This window comes from Ranitomeya imitator, chromosome 5, assembly GCF_032444005.1.
Source record: "Ranitomeya imitator isolate aRanImi1 chromosome 5, aRanImi1.pri, whole genome shotgun sequence".
Taxonomy (NCBI): Eukaryota; Metazoa; Chordata; class Amphibia; order Anura; family Dendrobatidae; genus Ranitomeya; species Ranitomeya imitator.
This window is the reverse complement of record NC_091286.1, coordinates 646309620-646330459: the sequence shown is the minus strand read 5'-3', so window position 1 is coordinate 646330459 and position 20840 is coordinate 646309620.

The window sequence follows — 20840 nt, the reverse complement described above, 5'->3', positions numbered from 1 at the left end:
CAGAGTTGTGCCATACTGGGCTTGCCTTGGGCAGAGGCACTGCTTCTGCTCCCTCTTTGGGCAGAGCCTCCCCCACTGCCTCGACGCACTGAGCTGCTTTGTAAAGCACTAGCAGCACTCCTCTCAGTTGGACAGGAGAAGATGATGGAATTCACCAGTGTGTCGTGGTACTCCCGCAATTTACGCTCCCGGGTCAACGCAGGGATGAGGTTTTGGACGTTGTCCCGGTAGCGAGGATCGAGGAGGGTGAACACCCAATAATCAGGCATGTTGAGAATGTGGTCGATGCGGCGGTCGTTTCTCAGGCACTGCAGCATGAAATCCACCATGTGCTGCAGAGTGCCAACCGGCCCAGAAACGCTGTCCCCTGCTTGAGACATGATCTCTGCCCGCTCGTCATCACCCCACCCTCGCTGTACACACTGACCACTGGACAATTGTGTCGCTCCCTCCTCTGGACGGAGCTCTTCCTCCTCCATTGACTCCTCCTCATCCTCCTCACAAATTGGCCCCTGCGTACCCCTTTGTGAGGAACCACGTGGCGCTGACTCTCCAGAAGCTGATGGAAAAGGTGACTCCTCATCCTCCACCTCTTCCACCACATCATCCCTTAACCCTTGCAAAGTTTGCTGAAGCAGGCAGATAAGGGGGACAGTCATGCTGACTAGTGCATCATCTGCACTTGCCATCCGCGTGGAATAATCAAAAGGACGCAAAACCTGGCAGACGTCCTTCATAGTGGCCCACTCTGTGGTTGTGAAGTCTGATCGGCGCTGACTGCGACTTCTTTGCGCCTGATGCAGCTGGTACTCCATAACTGCTTGCTGCTGCTCACACAACCGCTCCAACATATGTAACGTGGAATTCCACCGGGTAGGTAGGTCACATATGATGCGGTGTTCCGGAAGGCGGAATCGGCGCTGCAGAGCAGCAATGCGGGATCTGGCCAAGCTGGAACGCCGCAAGTGAGCACACTCTAGGCGGACCTTGTGCAGCAGGGCATCAAGATCCGGATAGTCCCTCAGAAAACTCTGCACAACCAAATTGAGCACATGTGCCAGACATGGGATGTGAGTGAGGTTGCCAAGGGCCAAAGCTGCCATCAGATTTCGGCCATTGTCACACACTACCATGCCTGGCTGGAGATTCGCTGGCAGTAACCACACATCGCTCTCCTGCTTTATGGCATTCCAGAGCTCCTGCGCTGTGTGGCTTCGATGCCCCAATGAAACTAGTTTCAAGACGGCCTGCTGACGTTTGGCCACGGCTGTGCTCATGTCGGTCATAGGTAAACGTTCACGGGTCCATGTGGGGGTGGACTGTGACGGATCCTGCAGAGAGGAATCAGAGGAACTGGTGTAAGAGGAGGAGTCGATGCGTACAGACTGGATTCCTGCAATCCTTGGAGTGGGCAGGACACGTCCTGCGCCACTCGCACGATCTGTACCTGGCTCAACAACATTAACCCAATGGGCAGTGAGGGAAACATATCGCCCCTGTCCATGCTGACTGGTCCACGCATCGGTGGTGAGGTGGACCTTGCTACTGACGGCGTTCAGTAGCGCATGTTTTATGTTTGCCTCAACATGCCTGTGCAGGGCAGGGACAGCCTGCCTGCTGAAGTAAAAGCGGCTGGGCACCTTGTACTGTGGGACTGCCAATGCCATCAAGTCACGGAAGCTGTCAGTCTCCACCAGCCTGAACGAGAGCATTTCCAGGGACAACAGTTTGGCAATGCCTGCATTCAGAGCCTGTGCTCGGGGGTGGTTGGCCGAGAATGCCCGCCTTTTCTCCCATGCCTGTACTACCGATGGCTGTAGAGTAGACTGGGAGTGTGAGGATGACTGGGAAGGTGGTGCTGTGGGTGGAATTACACAAGGTCTCTGGGAGGAAGCCAAACCAGCTGTGCGTGAGCTGGAGGAAGAGGCAACACGAGCTGAAGAGGTGGTAGCTGCCGCTGTTGGTTGGCCTACATCTTCAGTGTGTTTCTGTAACTCCACCGCGTGCCTGGTCCGCACATGTTTCCACATATTTGTGGTATTGAGGTTGCTGACATTTTTCCCTCTTTTTACTTTATGATGACACAGCTTGCATTTGACAAAACAAATGTCATCTGCAACTGTGTCAAAAAAGGACCAGGCACTGCAAGTCTTGGGAGCGCCCTTTTTGGCTTTGGAAAGAGACAGGCTCCTAACGGGTGCCAAAGTGGAGGCTACAGGCTCCGCAGTCTTCCCCCTCCCTCTCCCTCTTTGGCCCGTAAGAGGAAGCTCTTCCTCTGAGCTGCTCCCACCACCTTCCTGTTCCTCACGCCACGATGGGTCAAGGACCTCATCATCTCCACTACCCTCTGCCACCAACTGCTCCTCCTGGGTAGTCTCAGCAGCACAGTACGCACGAGAAAGCGGCACCTGAGTTTCATCATCAGATGCGTACTGCGCTGTGGTCACCGGAGGCACTGGCCCACCTGCCTCTTCAGAGTCAGAGAGAAAAAGGTGTTGGGCATCACTGCACACTGCCTCTTCTTCCATTTCTCCAATGCTGCTTGGCTGGCCCCCTGTTTCCAAGCCAAGAGATTCAGAGAACAGAAGTAGAGACGGCTCCTGTCCTGGGATCTCTGACTGCCTGGCCAATTTGGCAGGTGGTGAAGAGACAGATGGCTGCTCTCCAGTGCTCTGTGCCTGAGAGGATGTGGCACTAACTGAAGTCGATGCCGAGGCGTTAGCTGCCATCCACCCGACAACGGCTTCAATTTGGTCTTCACGCAGCAGCGGTGCACGGCGCTCTCCGACAAAGCTGCGCATGAAGGACTGTTCCCTGCTGAAACTGAGTGACGACGAGTCACCGGCGCCCGCAGCAGGCACAGAATCACCACGTCCTCTCCCTGCTCCTCTCCCTGCTCCGCGCCCACGCCCACGTGCCTTACTCCCTGCCCTCTTCATCTTGGTTGACAGATAAAGATAAGCAGAAAAGTACTAAGGCCTTAGTGTGCTTATTCCTGTAATGCTCCTCCTAACAGGTGTAAGAAACACTAATGTTGTAAATTGTGGACTAAACTTTATTATTTTTCAAATGTGGCCTACACAAGTGTAAGTTGTGTTTGGTGAACTTAACCTTTTTTTTGGTGCAGATCGGGCTACAGAGCTAGTTTAAATCACACGGAGACCGTGCAGACAGCCGTAAACGGCGCTGCAAGGCCAAGAAACCCTCCTCTAGGTTATCCTATATAGTGTTTTTCCACTATTTAGCTGGATACAAGTGGAAAGACACTAATAGGAATTTTTTTTTTCAAATTTTAAACTGGCTGCACTATTTGAAAAAAAGGAAATTGTTTTTCAAGGTATGAGGCAGTAACGCACCCTGAGCTGAATCCAACCGGCTATGGCTGCACACAGACTACAGGGCGAGCTGCGCTCACACAGAGACCGTGCAGACAGCCGTAAACGGCGCTGCAAGGCCCCCAAAAAAACCTCTAGGTTATCCTATGTAGTGTTTTTCCACAATTGAGCTGGAGACTGGTGGAAAGACACTAATAGGAATTTTTTTTTTTTCAAATTTTAAACAGGCTGCACTATTTGAAAAAAAGGAAAATTTTTCTCAAGGTATGAGCCAGTAACGAACCCTGAGCTGAATCCAACCGGCTATGGCTGCACACAGACTACAGGGCGAGCTGGGCTCACACGGAGACCGTGCCGGCAGCCGTAAACGGCGCTGCAAGGCCAAAAAACCCTCCTCTAGGTTATCCTATATAGTGTTTTTCCACTATTTAGCTGGATACGAGTGGAAAGACACTAATAGGAATTTTTTTTTTCAAATTTTAAACAGGCTGCACTATTTGAAAAAAAGGAAAATTTTTCTCAAGGTATGAGCCAGTAACGAACCCTGAGCTGAATCCAACCGGCTATGGCTGCACACAGACTACAGGGCGAGCTGGGCTCACACGGAGACCGTGCAGACAGCCGTAAACGGCGCTGCAAGGCCCAAAAACCCCCCTCTAGGTTATCCTATGTAGTGTTTTTCCACAATAGAGCTGGAGACTGGTGGAAAAACACTAATAGGAAATTTGAGAAAAAATGTGCAGCAGGCTGCACTAAGAGCAAAAAAGAACAACTGTGTGAGGCAGTGTGAACCCCCCCTGAGCTGAATACAACCGGGTATATGGCTGCACACAGACTACAGAGTGAGCTGCACACACACACACACACAGAGACCTTGCAGAACGCTGTTAAAACAGCGCTGCAAGGCAAGAGCAAGGTGAACAGTGAAGAACACACAGCGTTTTGCTAAATTAGCCTTTGGAAAGGAAAATAAAGCAATTAGCTAGCTCGACTGGCCCTCAGTTAGAACACAGCGTCCTGTCCCTAACTGAAATCACAGCAGAGTGAGCGCAAAATGGCGGCAGCGCTTTTTTATAGTGCAGAGTGACATCATTTCAGCAGCCAATCCCAGCCTTGCCAGTACTTACATGCCCACCATGCTAAACAGGATGTGCCCACACTTTCATTCATTCCTCATTGGCTGCTGCGTTCAATTTGAATTCTGGGAACTTCCGATTCCGGTATCCGATACGCGGGAAGTATCGGAATTCAGTATCGGAATTCCGATACCGCAAATATCGGCCGATACCCGATACTTGCGGTATCGGAATGCTCAACACTAGTGCAGATAGTCAAGAGGCATTTACAATGAGTGAACAACATTAGCTAAATTATGGTTTTAACCAATTAGCAAGGAATTGTAGTAATGAAATTTGGAGATTTTGAGGACATAGTTAATTATCTTAGTGGCATCTTAGGAAAACTCAGGATTGCTGCAGATGTTTTTATTGTGAGGAAAAAGATAATTTTGAGGGTGCTTGAATTTTAGGAGCAAAACAAAACTTGAAAAGTGATTCCTAGAAAATACCGAAGACAGAAAAATCAGTAAAGTAAAGGCTAAATATAGTTATTGAAATACTAAGTGATTTTAAGGGGAGTTTCACATTGGCGTATGATGGTGGCATCTGAGGTGGCTTTGCTTGTTGTGAACATGATTAAATGTTACGAACTTTCTGGAAAAAAAATAGATTTTGGTAGTGTAAAAGCTGTTTAAGCTATTCATTATTTCTTTCTTACATTTGTAGGAGAAAATTCAAATGTTAGAAGTCCTGCTGTTTCACTGCTTTTAGATTAGATCAAAGGTGTCCTTACTTACCAAAGAGTATAAAAATGCATTTTATTCACTATAATATAATTGTGTTGCTGGAGTCACAAAGATGGAGACATCGGGAAGCAGACTGAATCTAGCAAACCATAAACCCAACCAATTAATGTCCCTGGGACAGCTGTCTTTTATTCTTGGAAAAAATGAAAAATGGAAAAAAGAATCAACTCATCAACTGAACCAGCTTTGGAAGCACTGGAGAAATTTGTGTTTGTGTGGTACCGGTGAAGAGGAGACACTGAGATGGATCTTGGCCAGTAAAAAAGTAGGAGGAAAAGATGTCCAACGTCACAAGCAGAGGTAAAACGTCAAAACATTATTCACATTTGACAAAAACATGGGATGGCCTACACGTTTCAGTGAAACTGGGCTGACTTGATTCAACTTCGTTGGGGCACTGGATATTACAGCATGAATACTTTCATTGGAGATGCCTTTGGAAATCAACGCTGTTTTTGTTTTTGTGGTGCTCCCTTTACAGGTTGTTGCAGGTTAATTTATCATGGCTGGAGCAGGAGGCTCAGATCCTCTGGTTTAGATGAGTCCTGGACATCACAGAAAATTTAGACTTCACTGGAAACCAGCAACGCACTATTTTTTTCCCACAAAGTTGAGTGAAGGGTTTTTTTTTATCACTGTAAATTAAGACTGTTGTTTGGTCAAGTTTCCTGCATTCAGTAAACATGTTGAATGTTGAACATTTACCCTTCTAGCTTGTGATCCCTCTCGGGAAGGGTACTCTCCCCTTCTGTACCAGTCATGACTTGTATTGCTTAAGATTATTGTACTTGTTTTTTATTATATATACCATTCCTCACATGTAAAGCGACATGGAAAAAAAGGTGCTATAATAATAAATAATAATAATTTTTAAATGTTTTTGAGATATTAAATAATTTATGAAATATTTGTTCAAAATTTTTCTCTTAAAGAAAAGTACTATTTTGGCATGTAAATAAGGATCCGAATCATGGTCAAGTGTTTTTGCACTGACAAATTTTGATTTTCATAAACTTTGTCGCTTTGGTTTTTGTAGCAGCAATTTGCTTTAAATCTATATTGTTATAAAGAGAGCAGATGAATTGCACAAAGATTGCAAAGTCATTTCTTGCCAGGAAAGTTAATTTAAAGACAAAAACCACATTCAAAGATCTAGGTTCACTTGTTCTGAAGATGGCTTTTAAGCAACCAAGAAATGCCAATAAGTAATAGGGCCATTTCTTAAACAGGATTGAACTATAGGATTGGTTCAACACACACCCATGCAGAGCTTGCCTAGGAAAGGCAGCTGGCAGGTGTCATGGTATGTGTACACATAGCATGGTGAAGGCTTTTGAAGATTGCCCTGGTGTCAAGAAGGGTGGCAAAGAAGTCAATTGACATCAAGTAAATGGATTGGGCTACTGATGACAGGGGTAATGTTAATTTATCTGATGAAGCCCCCTTCAGACTGTTTGCAACATCTGGAAAAATGATTCTTTGGAGAAGAAAAGATGAGCGCTATGACAAGTCATATGTCATGCCAAAAGTAAACCCTCTTTGGATCATTCATGTGTGGAGGTTTCTCATTCAAGGGAGTAGGCTCAATCTCAATTTTGCCTAAGAACACTGACATGAATAAAGAATGGGATCTAACATCCTGCAAGATCAACTTCTTCCATCAAACAGAAGCAATTTGGTGATGAACAATGTTGTTTCCAGCATGATGGAGATCACGTCATTAAACCATGCAGCTTGCCATCTAGATGTAGGAGAGCTGGACCCGTCATGGGACAAATAGATTAGCAGCATCTCTGCTGAAAGGTGAAGAAGATTGTTTTTTTATTTTTAACTCTTTTGCAGATGACAAGGGCGTCGAGGAAATGGGCGAGGTTGTAAGTATGGTTTAATTAAGATTATTACAGGAGTATATCTCATTCTTTCAATTAAAGGATTTTATTCTGGGTGTCTGTGTTTTCATGCAATGTACCTATTAGGTTAGTAATGGGGGCTTGATGTCACCTGATAATACAAAGGTGACATCAACCCCCAACTATCACTCCACTTGCCACCGCTACAGGGCAAGTGGGAATAGGGAGGCTAAGAGCCAGAATTGGCGCAACTTAGAGATGAGCCTTTTCTGGGGTGGCTGAGAGCTTTTGCTCCAGCGCCATTTACCCAGCGACTCGGGTCGCATTACACATGTGCCTACGTGGACAGGACTTCTTGCAGCATCCAGGCTACCCCACCAATATTGGAATTTATAGAGACAGGATTAACGTTTCTCCCTGCACCAGATCTCTTATATTTGTTCTGATGAAGGTCCGGATATGGACCGAAAATGTTCGACTTGCCTTTATGGATGCACATCAATAAACCTTTTGCATATGATAATTATTCATCTAGAGTGCCAAGTTTTTTTGGATTTAGCTTTTGCTTTTAGCCTGGGAGGGCCAGTATCCATGGCCCCTTCCAAGGCTATTAATATCACCCCGCAGCTGTCTGAATAGCCTTTGCTGGTTATTAATTATAGGGGGAACCCACATCATTTTTGGGGGGCATCCCCATTTCAATTGCCAGTAAAGGCTAATTATACAGCTGTGAGTTGATATTAACAGCCTGGGAAGCTCCATGGGTATTACCCCCTTCCCAGGCTATAAACATCGTCCCCTAGCCATCAGCTTTCCCTCTGCTGGTTATGAAAAATGCGCAGGAGCCCAAGTCATTTTTTTCAGTAAAATAATCTTTTATTAATTAAATACATGTACAGTAAGCTGCACACACACTGTAATAATTTGTCACAGACATCTTCTATATGTATTTTCTGTATGTAATCCATTATTATAATATTATAATTATATATTATACCTCTTCTATATGTATGTTCTTTATGTAATCCATCTCTTCTATCCCTTCGGCTCCTGCAGTGATTTTACAGTACATGGCAGATGAATTGCCGGCTTTTCTTCTATCTATGTAATGTATATACATATATCTATATATGTGTGTGTCACTGAAATCTATATATCTATGTATTCTATGTGTATATATCTATTCTATTCTAACCTGTCAGTGTGATTTTACTGCAGGCGGCACATGAAATGTCGGCTTTTCAAAGGACATCGGTGCGTCAAATTAAGACAACACCCGCATGGTCCGAGTGCTGTGTGATTTTTTTCTTGCACCCATAGGCTTGGATTGGCGAGTCATGTCCGAATTTCTGTAACAATCGTATGCAGCGATTTTACATGCACACTGAATACGCCCGAGAAAATAAACGCTGATATGAGCTGCCCCATAGATTAACACTGGTGCGAGTGCTATGCGATGATTTCTAGCATAGCACTCTCGAATATTCTATGTTAGTGTCTACGCTGGCCTTAAGGCGACTATAAGTGTGAAGAGCAAGATGACATTCTGGTAAGTGTCTTGCTTCAAAAATTATAGGTGAAAATTTTCCAGACAAATTTTTCTCTCTAGACTGTATTAAAGCTTATACAAATAATAGTAGAAACTCTTTCTATTGACCAAAAACTTTTTACAATAATTTTTTTTTGTAAATGAACATAAACAACAAATTGTATAGAATTTTCACACATTTCCATTATAGTGAAGACAAGAAAAGTTCTTTGCTGGTGGATGAATTTTTCTTAGGTTTCTAATAATGATGAGCGAGCATGCTCGGATAAGGTGTTATCCCAACATGCTCGGGTGCTAGCTGAGTGTCTTCGGTGTGCTCAAAATATTTTTTCGAGTCTCCGAGGCTACATGTCTTGCAGCTGTACAACAGCCGCCACATATGCAGGAGTTGCCTAACAAACAGGTAGTCCTTTCATGTGTTTTACCTGTTGAACACCCACGAGACATACAGCCGCGGGGACTCGAACATATTTTTTGAGCACGCCGAAGACACTCGGTTATCACATGAGCATGTTTGGATAACACCTTATCCGAGCATGCTCTCTCATCACTAGTTTCTACACATCTGAATCACATTGTATATGTAATTGTACAATAGATCCTTCCTCGGTGACCATCATTTACATGGAAAATGAAAGAGAAAATCTTCTGGATGATTTTGCCTTTTTCATGTTATTTACCTTTAGTCTCTAGAAACTTAATTAATTAGCTGGCAATCTGCCAAAGTATAATCTTATTTCACAAGCGCCACTTCTTTATTTTGTCCTTGATATAAAAGTTTGAAGACGAGCATTTATAAGCATTTACCTGTCTAAGGATTCTGCCAGACGATCGAACATTACAAGAAAACATATTTGCTTTTATTTCATGGATCGCGATTAAAAAAAAAAAATGTTATTGGCGAAGGTCATGAATTCTCCAGGGACTATGAAGCTCTTTAGAACAATTTCGCTACAGGACTTCATTAAATCCACATATGTGGAGCTGATATTAAAAACCATTTACTCCTGTGCAGACCAAATACAGTCTTTCGTCAAATGGTGTGTAAAACGACACTGCCTTCTGCTGTAACTTTGGATATCTCAGTCTTGGTAGACATCGAAATAAGTATATAAAATATAGACTTTATATATCAATCTTAGCTCAAGGAATTGACTATAAAGTCACCATATATAAATCCTTTCCCTTTGCACACTGTGCATTGCAATATAAGAAAAGGAAACCATCAACAAGCAGGTTATGTGACCTAATTTTGACTGTTCAAAGCACTTAGCACCAAAGTAAAATTTCAGTTTTGCTTACCCATGGTTTATCAGCTATAATATGTTATCTTTTTCATGCAGTAATTCTCATTTTATTGAGGGGATGTGGAAATATTTCAGAGTCTATATAATTAAAGCATGATTCATAAAAATAATTATAATGGCAGAATCCATTAAAAAAAAGCAGTTTTGCTAATTTTCCCTTTAGGGGCTCATGTAGATGTGTATACAAATCGGACATGTGCTATCAGTTTTTGATCAGTTAGCATGCAGACAGCACACTCCCCCACGTTATTCAATGGGCTGTTCAGGTGAACAATTATTTTTTTTGGTCCGATTGGCCGTGAAAAAAAAATCACAACATGCACTACTTTCTTCCAAGTCTTGGAAGAGACTCATCCATTCAAGTATATGGGTACATATATAAAAAAATGGATCCCACATAGAACATCTGAGTGGTTGTTACGTCCCTCTGGAAGACCTACAGTTAGACGGTTACGTCTGGTAATTAGTTTCCTCTGGTGCTGAAGAGGTTAATGACCATTTCTGTCCTGGTCAGAAACATGCAGCTCCATTACAGCTGCTTCTGATCTGGTCTGGCCTCTTCCTACAAAAACTGGTCAGACCTTCTTGTCCCTACTGGTGAAAAATTCATCTGACTTTGCTGTGTGCTAAATCTAAGTGGTTGGAGTAGAGTAGCTGTAGAAGTGTTCTGTTGTGGTTTGTTGTAGTATGTGTATGTTTATTTCCTGGTCCCTGGTCCCAATTAGTTTATTCCTCCCTGGCCCTATTCTCCTCCTCCCTATAGTTGGCTAGTGCTTTTGTATGATAGAGATTTTCTGTTATCCTTGTTTTGTCTGTGTCTTGTTTACCATTCATTTCTGTCCCATGACCCTTCGTCCCTTCGACGAATATGTTCCAGTCTCTGCACCTGAATGTATTGTCCAAGATCATTGTCAATCAATGCCATGCCCACAGCAGTATAAATTAAATCCCAGACGGAGTGCATCTGGAGAAGAAGAAGCCATCCCACTCCTCCTCGCTGATCTCTCCATGCGTGATGTCAGCTATCTCTGTGGGTGTCCTGCCATCTTACATAGTTACATAGTTATTAAGGTTGAAGGAAGACTATAAGTCCATCTAGTTCAACCCATAGCCGAACCTAACATGCCCTAACATGTTGATCCAATGATTGACAGCAGGCCCAGACTAGTCCGGTGACCACAGACATGGAGAGTAAGGACAAATAACCTTGGCATTTAGGACTAATTCATCATTACGGAGGACATTAGGAGGTTGATAAAGCGGTCCCAATATTTTCTAGGTGCAAATCCTAATGGCAGGTTCCCTTTAAAATCTAACAAGCCCGGTCAGTACAAGATGGAGACTGCTTTAGATCCAAATTAGCCATCAGGGAACTGAGTCACAGTCCTGGACGTCAACCATAAACAAAAGTCAAGGAGCATGAAGGCATTATTCTTAAAAATGGTCAGGAACACAAGAAGGTTGAAATACATATTACCAATCAAGAAAAGTGCACCATGGCAGTATCATAATTATACAAGAGCTGGCACAGGTGATTTCAATTGGACTCCAGGAGTGCCAATATACCGTCATACTTACAAATTGATTGGTCTGCTTTGAATGGTTGGTCAGACCAATTGATTGGCCCGCAAAGATCTTTTGCAGCCACCAAGAACAAAGCATCAGTACCTGACCAAAGCGACCACTGCTCAAGCTGAAGGAGAGTTCATCACCCTAAGGGTATGTGAACACAACATCTTTTGTAGGTGGATTTTACCTAGAGCTAACCTGCAATGAATGTATGCAGAGCATTGCCAAAACAACTTGCTGTGCAAATTTTCAGCCTTTTTTTCACTTCAATTAATTTCTTCATGTTTCGAAAGTAGTGAAGCGAATAAAAGAAGTGACCTGAACAGTCCACATGTTCCACTATCATATATGAATTTAAAAAAAAAATCTGCCACCGTATAAACGACGCAAGTGACCTCAAAGAAGATGCCTCAGAAAAAGCACTGATGGCATTTTCCAGAATTGACTTCTCACTTCTTAAATAACTATGCAGGTACGCCAGTGTCTAAAAGATGTAATATGTTCATGCTCTAATACTGGTCATCCCACAGAATACACCATAAATGTTTGCCATGAGATAAAAACATTTTTGTAATAAATGGGATCTTAATTAAATAGAAAACCAAAAGAAATACTAAAGACCGTTAATTAACTTTTATTAGTGTATTTAAAAGTAGGCAAAACACAAAAAAATGTGCTAAGGGCAAACAACGGCCACCACAACCACAAATACAAAAAATAACCAATCAAAGGTATATGGTGGACTCAGGCTCTACCCCACAATAGTCATACACCGAAAGTAGCACTTTCTCATTCCGAGATAATTTAGTCGATAGATTTAATTCCCCATGAGACCATTTTTGTCTCCCCATTAGGGGTATTTACATGTTTTTTCCTGTGTGTGTGCTTTCTGTGTTTCCTAATTTTGGGATGCTTAGGGTGTTCTAGGGTTTACAGGGCTACCAACGTGGAGCGGGGGCACCATCACGTCAACAACTAGGGTGCCAACCTCCACTGATAGGTAGGGCGACTCTCAGGGCTCTATAGGGAGAGAGGAGCCCCCATATATATCTTTTCTGTACAATGGTGGTTATCATACATTTGATTGGTTATTTTGTGTATTTGTGGTTGTGGTGGTCTTTGTTTGTCCTTAGCACATTTTTTAGTGTTTTGCCTACTTTTAAATACATTAATAAAAGCTAATTTTTAGGGGTCTTTAGTATTTCTTTTGGTTTTCCATTACCATGAGATAACCCTTGTAAGAAGAGTTTCAATGTCACATATGCCTAACTAATTCCCTTCTTATTCCCTGTGACACAATAAAGTATAAAATATTCCACAGATTATAGTTTGTGAGTGATTTAGAAAGTAATTCTAATTCTAAATTCTGCTTTTATTAAAGGGGTCACTTTCCCGCAAAACTTCATCCTTGTTGTTACACAATGACTGGATTGTTAAAATTAAATGTGAGGATATGTTCAGCCCCCTGTACATAGTCACTTAATGCACCTCACTATATGGGGAAAATGCTGTAAAAACTGCTTCGAAACACTGCAGGGTACAGTTAGCCTTTACGTTACATTACAAATAATAGCCAAGAGTACTCTGTTTACTGTACATTTCCCGACAGTGCCAAATTTAACAGATGATTGCAAGGGCTGTCTATAAAAAGGCTGTGTACATGCTAAGAGCAGGTTCACTCAGAGTACAGAGATTAATAAAACATTGGGAACACGTTTTTGAAAGGTTATTTCAATATGCCATCATGTTAATCCTGGTGTGAAATGACACAAGCTACTCAACGTGCATTTACGAGGAATTGACAAAAGTGACTAAAAGTCATTCCTCTGAACTTTTAACCACAGCTAAAACAGTAGTATGGTAACTAAAAAGCATACGCACCCAATAACCTGGTATCTTGTATCTAGTCCAATTCGGTCACTAATATTCATTGTGTTAAGTCATTTACTTTACTCATCTCAACATAATTATCATGATAGCACTGTTCGTGGAAGCCTGGCAACTGTTTTGGGGGCTTCAACAGACGGCTAAGCTCAAGCCACTCTGTTTACCAGATCCCAGAGATTGCACTGTCCTTCATCTTTTACAGGGATCTGGAGTGACACAGGGACCCATAGGCTGGAGCCACAGAGTCAGCTGCTGCCTGGTAGAGAAACCTGGTGGCAAGAAGAGTCATCAAGTCGGGTCACTACCAAAAGGTCATGTCAGAGACAAAATCATAAAAAAGTGGGTGGTCTAAATAAAAGCCAAGGCCAAAGAACAGGATTAATCAGGACAACACAACAGGAGCACAGAACAGACCTACAGACCATATTAACAGAACTATTGACTGGCCATGGATTCAGAGCTTCAGGGATTTAAAAAGCTGACAGCCCTGCCCATGGCTCTTAGGAAGGAGTGATCAAAACCAGACCAAAATTAACGCCATAACTCCCTGGTTAAATGGCACTAAAAGACCCCGGGAATAAAACAGGACTGTTGCGCATTGCCAGCAATCAAGCATGCCGCTGCCCAGGAGCCAAAGCAAAAGCAGTGGAGACATGTATAGGCACAGATCTTGCAATATTTAAAGGGAACCTGTCACCCCGTTTTTTGAGATTGAGCTATAAATACTGTTAAATAGGGCCTGCGCTGTGTGTTCCTATAGTGTATGTAGTGTACCCCGATTCCCCATGTATGCTGAGAAATAGCTTACCAAAGTCGCCGTTTTTGCCTGTCAATCAGGCTGGTCAGGTCGGGAGGGCGTGGTGACATCGCTGGTTCTTCCTCAGCTTTACGTTGGTGGCGTAGTGGCGTAGTGGTGAAGACACAGCGCGCGATCTGCGCTGTCATCCCTTTCGTCGGTGGGGGCGGCCATCTTCCTGGGGCCGCGCGTGCGCAGATCGAGTGCTCTGCTGCACGGGGCTTCAGGAAAATGGCCGCGGGATGCCGCGCGTGCGCATTAGAGATCGCGGCGGCCATTTTCCCAAAGCCGAGTTTGCATCTCGGCTTTGGGAAAATGGCCGCCGCGATCTCTAATGCGCACGCGCGGCATCCCGCGGCCATTTTCCTGAAGCCCCGTGCAGCAGAGCACTCGATCTGCGCACGCGCGGCCCCAGGAAGATGGCCGCCCCCACCGACGAAAGGGATGACAGCGCAGATCGCGCGCTGCTTGTTCACCACTACGCCACTACGCCACCAACGTAAAGCTGAGGAAGAACCAGCGATGTCACCACGCCCTCCCGACCTGACCAGCCTGATTGACAGGCGAAAACGGCGACTTTGGTAAGTTATTTCTCAGCATACATGGGGAATCGGGGTGCACTACATACACTATAGGAACACACAGCGCAGGCCCTATTTAACAGTATTTATAGCTCAATCTCAAAAAACGGGGTGACAGGTTCCCTTTAAACAAAAAAAAAAAACTGTATTGCAGTCCAGAGCTGCATTAATGATTAAAGGCTTCAGAGTTTACACCAGATATATATATATATATATATATATATATACTAGATGGCAGCCCGATTCTAAAGAATCGGGAGTCTAGAATCCATATATACTTTATTTATTCAAATGTAAAAATAATACAATTAATAAATAATAGTAAGAAAGAACAAAAAATGGCTGCACTCACCAGCTCTTGACAATTCTTGTTATTTAAGGTACAGTTACACAGGATCCATGAACATGCTTATGAGGGGAGGGATGAAAGACATCAGACGACAACTTTGCGTGTTGTGGCAAATGCCACAACAACGGTTCTTTGCTTAAGAACAATGTCAGGTAGTAGGAAAATAGCCAGTTAATAATAGGCAATAGTTCTTTGCAGGAATGCAGATATTAATAAATAGGCAGTTTATATTGCAGAGAAATTGCTGGGCAATAATGGACAATGTCCTTATGTGGCAAATAATAGAGCAATATACCCAATGTGGCAAAGAAGAGGTTAATAAACGGCAGTCTCTCAGTAGAACAGTCAGTGAATAATAGGCAGTATATGGAGAAAACACCAAACAAAAGTTCAAAATTGGTGTGAAAATGTCACTGAACCACTTCACAACTAAATATATATAGTTTTGGTAAATGGTATTATCATTTTTTTGACGAAATTCGGCAGGAGCTTGAAGAGCAACGTCACTGGGCCCGCCTCCACGCAGTAGAAACTTGCTGTGAGGTAAAAATTCAAAAATCACACCAAAATGGCGGGAGGAGTGTGTCACAGTACGGCACGTTTCTGATTGGTCGCTCGCAGCAGGCGGCAACCAATCAGACACTGGACACTGTTGACGTCACTTATCTCCGGACATTAGCTCCGGACATTATCTCCAGACATTAGCTCCGGACATTAGCTCCAGACAGGAAGTTGGCACAAATTGCAGGAAGTAGTATTCTAGGCAATTATATATTAGATATATATATATATATATATATATATATATATACACAGTGTTTACGGAAAGTATTCAGATCCCTTTACATTTTTCACTCTTTGTTTCATTGCAGCCATTTGGTAAATTTAAAAAAATAATAATTTTTTCTTTTACAATAAATTTGAAAAAATTACTACATTTCTGTTTTTTTCTGTTAAAATGGGGTGCAGAGTGTAAATTAATAAGAAAAAATGAACTTTATTGAATTTACCAAATGGCTGCAATGCAACAAAGAGTGAAAATTTAAAGGAGCATGAATACTTTCCATACCCACTGTATATTAATAATAATCTTTATTTTTATATAGCGCTAACATATTCCGCAGCGCTTTACAATTTTTGCGCACATTATCATCACTGTCCCCGATGAGGCTCACAATCTAAATTGCTACTAATACAAGTTTATCAACCGTTTTCTCACATAGATAAATAAAACAAAATGGAGCTGTGCTTTCTAATGCCGATCAAGTGATCGTAATCCTAAAAGTTAAACTGATTAAAAACTGAAAATTCAGGCTATTACTAGTGCTAGTGTTCTACACGTCCCCAAGAACTGCTAATCTTTATGCCAACAATTCTGAGATCTCTTGAAGCCTTCTAGTTGGTCATACATAAATGCTATGTCGACATTAGGAATGAGACATTGAATCTGTAAAATACTTTGGATTGCCAAGTGGCTTGTGTAATTGCTTCTCAGTTGCCATGGCCAACACTAGCTTCAGCTACAACCTAGCAGTGAACGGTAGGGTATGTCTAAATTTGTGGGGCTCAGGTAAGTAAAGTTTAAGGATTTTAAGAGCATGATTGTTCTAGCCTTAGGCTAGGGTTACACTTAACCTATGGAAAACTGGTCCGTGTCTCCTTGCCGAGAGTCGCACGAGTGTTCTCCATATGGTCATCGGACGATATACGCGTACAATTGCAGCATGCTGCGATTTTACACGCTCATCGAATACGCCTGAGAAAAAATACAGTGATGTGAGCTGCCCTATAGATTAACAGTGGTCCGAGTGCTATGCGATGCTTTCTCGCATAGCACTCGTCCATATTCTACGGTAGTGAGACCTTGGTCTTAGGGTAAATGTTTAATTTTTGTCCAGAGCCACATCTCTGCCACATTGCACTATTCGGTTTGTGGCTTTAAATGTGACCAGAAATATTATCTACATCAGTTAAGAGGGTTCAACTGTTCAGAAGTCATCTCTTGGCCAAAGTAGAAATGGTAAAAAGGAGCATCTCTCACTTTAGATGACCTTTCTCCTCCTGCTTTACAAAGACAACCCATAGATTTGAATTGGAACTTTGCAATTATCAATTTCTCCAGGGATGGCGCTGTAGGAAAATTAAACACTTACTGTGGTCTTCAATACAAATTACAGCTATCTATTATACAATCAGGGATATACTTTATGATCAGCTTTTAGACAAGGGCCACATCTAACAAGTACGGATTGTCTAAAATGGACAACCACTTATAGGGGATCTCAAAGAGTGGATTATAATGGTCCCAATCATGTAATTCAAACTGCTGCCAATCCTAGTCAAATCAGGACAAAGCTCCAGTCTGAAGAAATAGTTTTTGAGACCTGCGTCTCAACTGACAGAAGACCAGTGTCTTAAGCAAAAGTACCTCCGTGAGCCAAGGTGAAGTATGTGACAGAAAGAAAAAAAATCTTCTCACTTGACTGAGCACACAAGATTCTTTTCTCCAGCGTCTCTTCAGTCAACTGAGAAGATGTATTTCTTCTTTCACATACTTCTCCGGGAGCTGCGATATGTGTTTATGATACAGCTTCTCTGTCAGTTGAGACACGTCTTGGGGGCTGTGTTACTTTTAACTGCATCCTGTAGACTGTACTGACATGTGACTAGGATGGGCTGCCAGTTTAATTATTTGACGGTGGCCATTGTACTTCATACTGTATATCTTCTCTACCGCAGCTATAGAGCATTAAACTACATCTAGGACTGGACAGCACCAAGGCATTCCAAAAATACTTAATAGAACACTATCAATTATACATGAGAATAAAGCCTTTGCATAAGCAATAGAAACCGTCAGGGAATTAGAATAATAAATTTGACAATTCTTATTAATTCAAGAGAAAATATTAAACGTTATAAACAAAGAACAAAATTATAAGAGAACCTACCAACAGATGTGAGACTATGTGAAGAATAGACATATAAGGACCTTTATTGATAGAAACACCATATAATTTCTGTATAAAGCTATCATTTATCAATTCTACATGCTACTAAACCATTATGTTAAAAAGTTTTGTGGCAAAAGTCAGAACTTTTCTGAAAACATAGGCTAAATGCAGCACTTTATATGACCAAAAGAATGTCCTGATCATAATACCTATATGAATATAATTGACATTCCATTAAAAAGAAAGGGGGTTAATAAACAATTTTCCCCCCATTTATGGCTACCACAGCCACAATTCCCCTGGAAACCCTTACTACATGATGCTAAAAGAGCATTTGTGAGATTGGATGAGAAGACTCAGCTCATCCAGGAGTTGTTGGATGGAGTAGATGTCTGGACTTGGCAAATCCCGACTATGGATTTCACTCAAACAATTATTCTTTAACAGGAAATGAACTTCAGAAAACTGTAACCACAAAATAGGAAGACAAAAATCTTTCTGTTTACATTGGAGATAAGTGGATCTTTAGAAATTCAAATTTGCCGACTTTGCCAAATTTTCCCCAAAACTCAATTTGCTGATAATAAAGTTGTGCAAATCGCAATACTAGAAACCTTGGAATTGCTTGAAACATACATATAGGTGAGAGAAGAGAAAGAGAAGACTTCACTGACCATAAGAGCTTACACTTTGCAGGAGAAGGAGGACCCTGCTGACCATAGAAGCTCATGCTCTGCTAAAGAGAGAGAGAACCCCACTGACCATACAAGGTTATACTCTGCAGGAGAGAAACCAGCTGACAATAAGAGCTTACACTCTACAAGAGATAAAGAGGACCCCGCTGACCATAAGGATTTTTGACTACAGACAAGTGGACCCTGTTGACCATAACAGCTTACACTCTACAGGACAAAGAGCGGATCCCGCTGACTATAAGAGTTTACATTCAACATGTGAGGGGACCCCGCTGACCATAACATGTTAAAGTTTAAATGACAGATATGACCCCACTGACCATAAGAGTTTACATTATACAAGTGGGGGGACTATGCTGACCATAGCATGTTACAATCTATAGAAGATAGGACATTGTTCATGAGAGATTACACTCTACACTAGAGACTGAGGACTCCACTGATCATGTGAGCTTATATTGAACTCTTCTAGCAAGAGAGAGGATCCTGCTGACCATAAGAGCTTACACTCTGCAGGAAGCTTACCCAAACTGTGCTCCACTGGGAATCGCTGATCTGTGATGGCCCTGTACTGACCACCACTGTTCAATGTATGATAGGGTTGAGCGAAACGGATCGTTCATTTTCAAAAGTCGCCGACTTTTGGCAAAGTCGGGTTTCATGAAACCCGACCCGACCCCTGTGCGGGGTCGGCCATGCGGTACGCGACTTTCGCGCCAAAGTCGCGTTTCAATGACGCGAAAAGCACCATTTCTCAGCCAATGAAGGTGGACGCAGAGTGTGGGCAGCGTGATGACATAGGTCCTGGTCCCCACCATCTTAGAGAAGGGCATTGCAGTGATTGGCTTGCTGTCTGCGGCGTCACAGGGGCTATAAAGGGGCGTTCCCGCCGTCCGCCATCTTACTGCTGCTGATCTGAGCTTAGGGAGAAGTTGCTGCCGCTTCTTCAGAAGCAGGGATAGTGTTAGGCAGGGTCCATTAACCACCAAACCGCTTGTGCTGTAGCGATTTCCACTGTCCAACACCACCTTTGTTTGCAGGGACAGTGGAAGCTACATTTTTTTTCCTCAGCGCTGTAGCTCATTGGGCTGCCCTAAAAGGCTCCCTGATAGCTGCATTGCTGTGTGTACGCCGCTGTGCAAACCAACTGCTTTTTTCAAAGCACAAATCCTCTTGTTCCTTCCTTTCTGCACAGCTATCTAGTTTGTTTGTCCACACTTTTTATTTAATTTGTGCAGCAGTCCACTCCTTATTGCTGCCTGCCATACCTGGCTGAGATTACTGCAGGGAGATAGTAATTGTAGGACAGTCCCTGTGTGTTTTTTTTTTTTTAATTCTCCCTAAAAAAAAAGCTGTGGGAGAATTAAGATTGGCATTTCTGCTCGAGTGCCATCTCACATAGTGGGCCATAGAAAGCCTAATTTTTTTTTCTGTTTTTTTTTTATGTGGGGTTTCTAAATTCTCCCTGGAAAAAAAAAAACAGTGGGAGATTAATATTGCCCTTTGGGCTTGTGTGCCAGTCCTGAGCGTGCCATCTCTCTGTCAAATAGTGGGCCATAGAAAGCCTTTTTTTTTTTTTATTGGTTTTTTTAAATTCTCCCTGAAAAAAAAAACTGTGGGAGATTAATATTGCCCTTTGGGCTTGTGTGCCAGTCCTGAGCGTACCATCTCTCTCTCAAATAGTGGGCCATAGAAAGCCTATTTATTTTTTTTTATTGGTTTTATAAATTCTCCCTGAAAAAAAAAAACAGTGGGAGATTAATATTGCCCTTTGGGCTTGTGTGCCAGTCCTGAGCGTGCCATCTCTCTGTCAAATAGTGGGCCATAGAAAGCCTTTTTTTTTTTTTTATTGTTTTTTTTAAATTCTCCCTGAAAAAAAAACTGTGGGAGATTAATATTGCCCTTTGGGCTTGTGTGCCAGTCCTGAGCGTACCATCTCTCTCTCAAATAGTGGGCCATAGAAAGCCTATTTATTTTTTTTTATTGGTTTTATAAATTCTCCCTGAAAAAAAAAACAGTGGGAGATTAATATTGCCCTTTGGGCTTGTGTGCCAGTCCTGAGCGTGCCATCTCTCTGTCAAATAGTGGGCCATAGAAAGCTTAT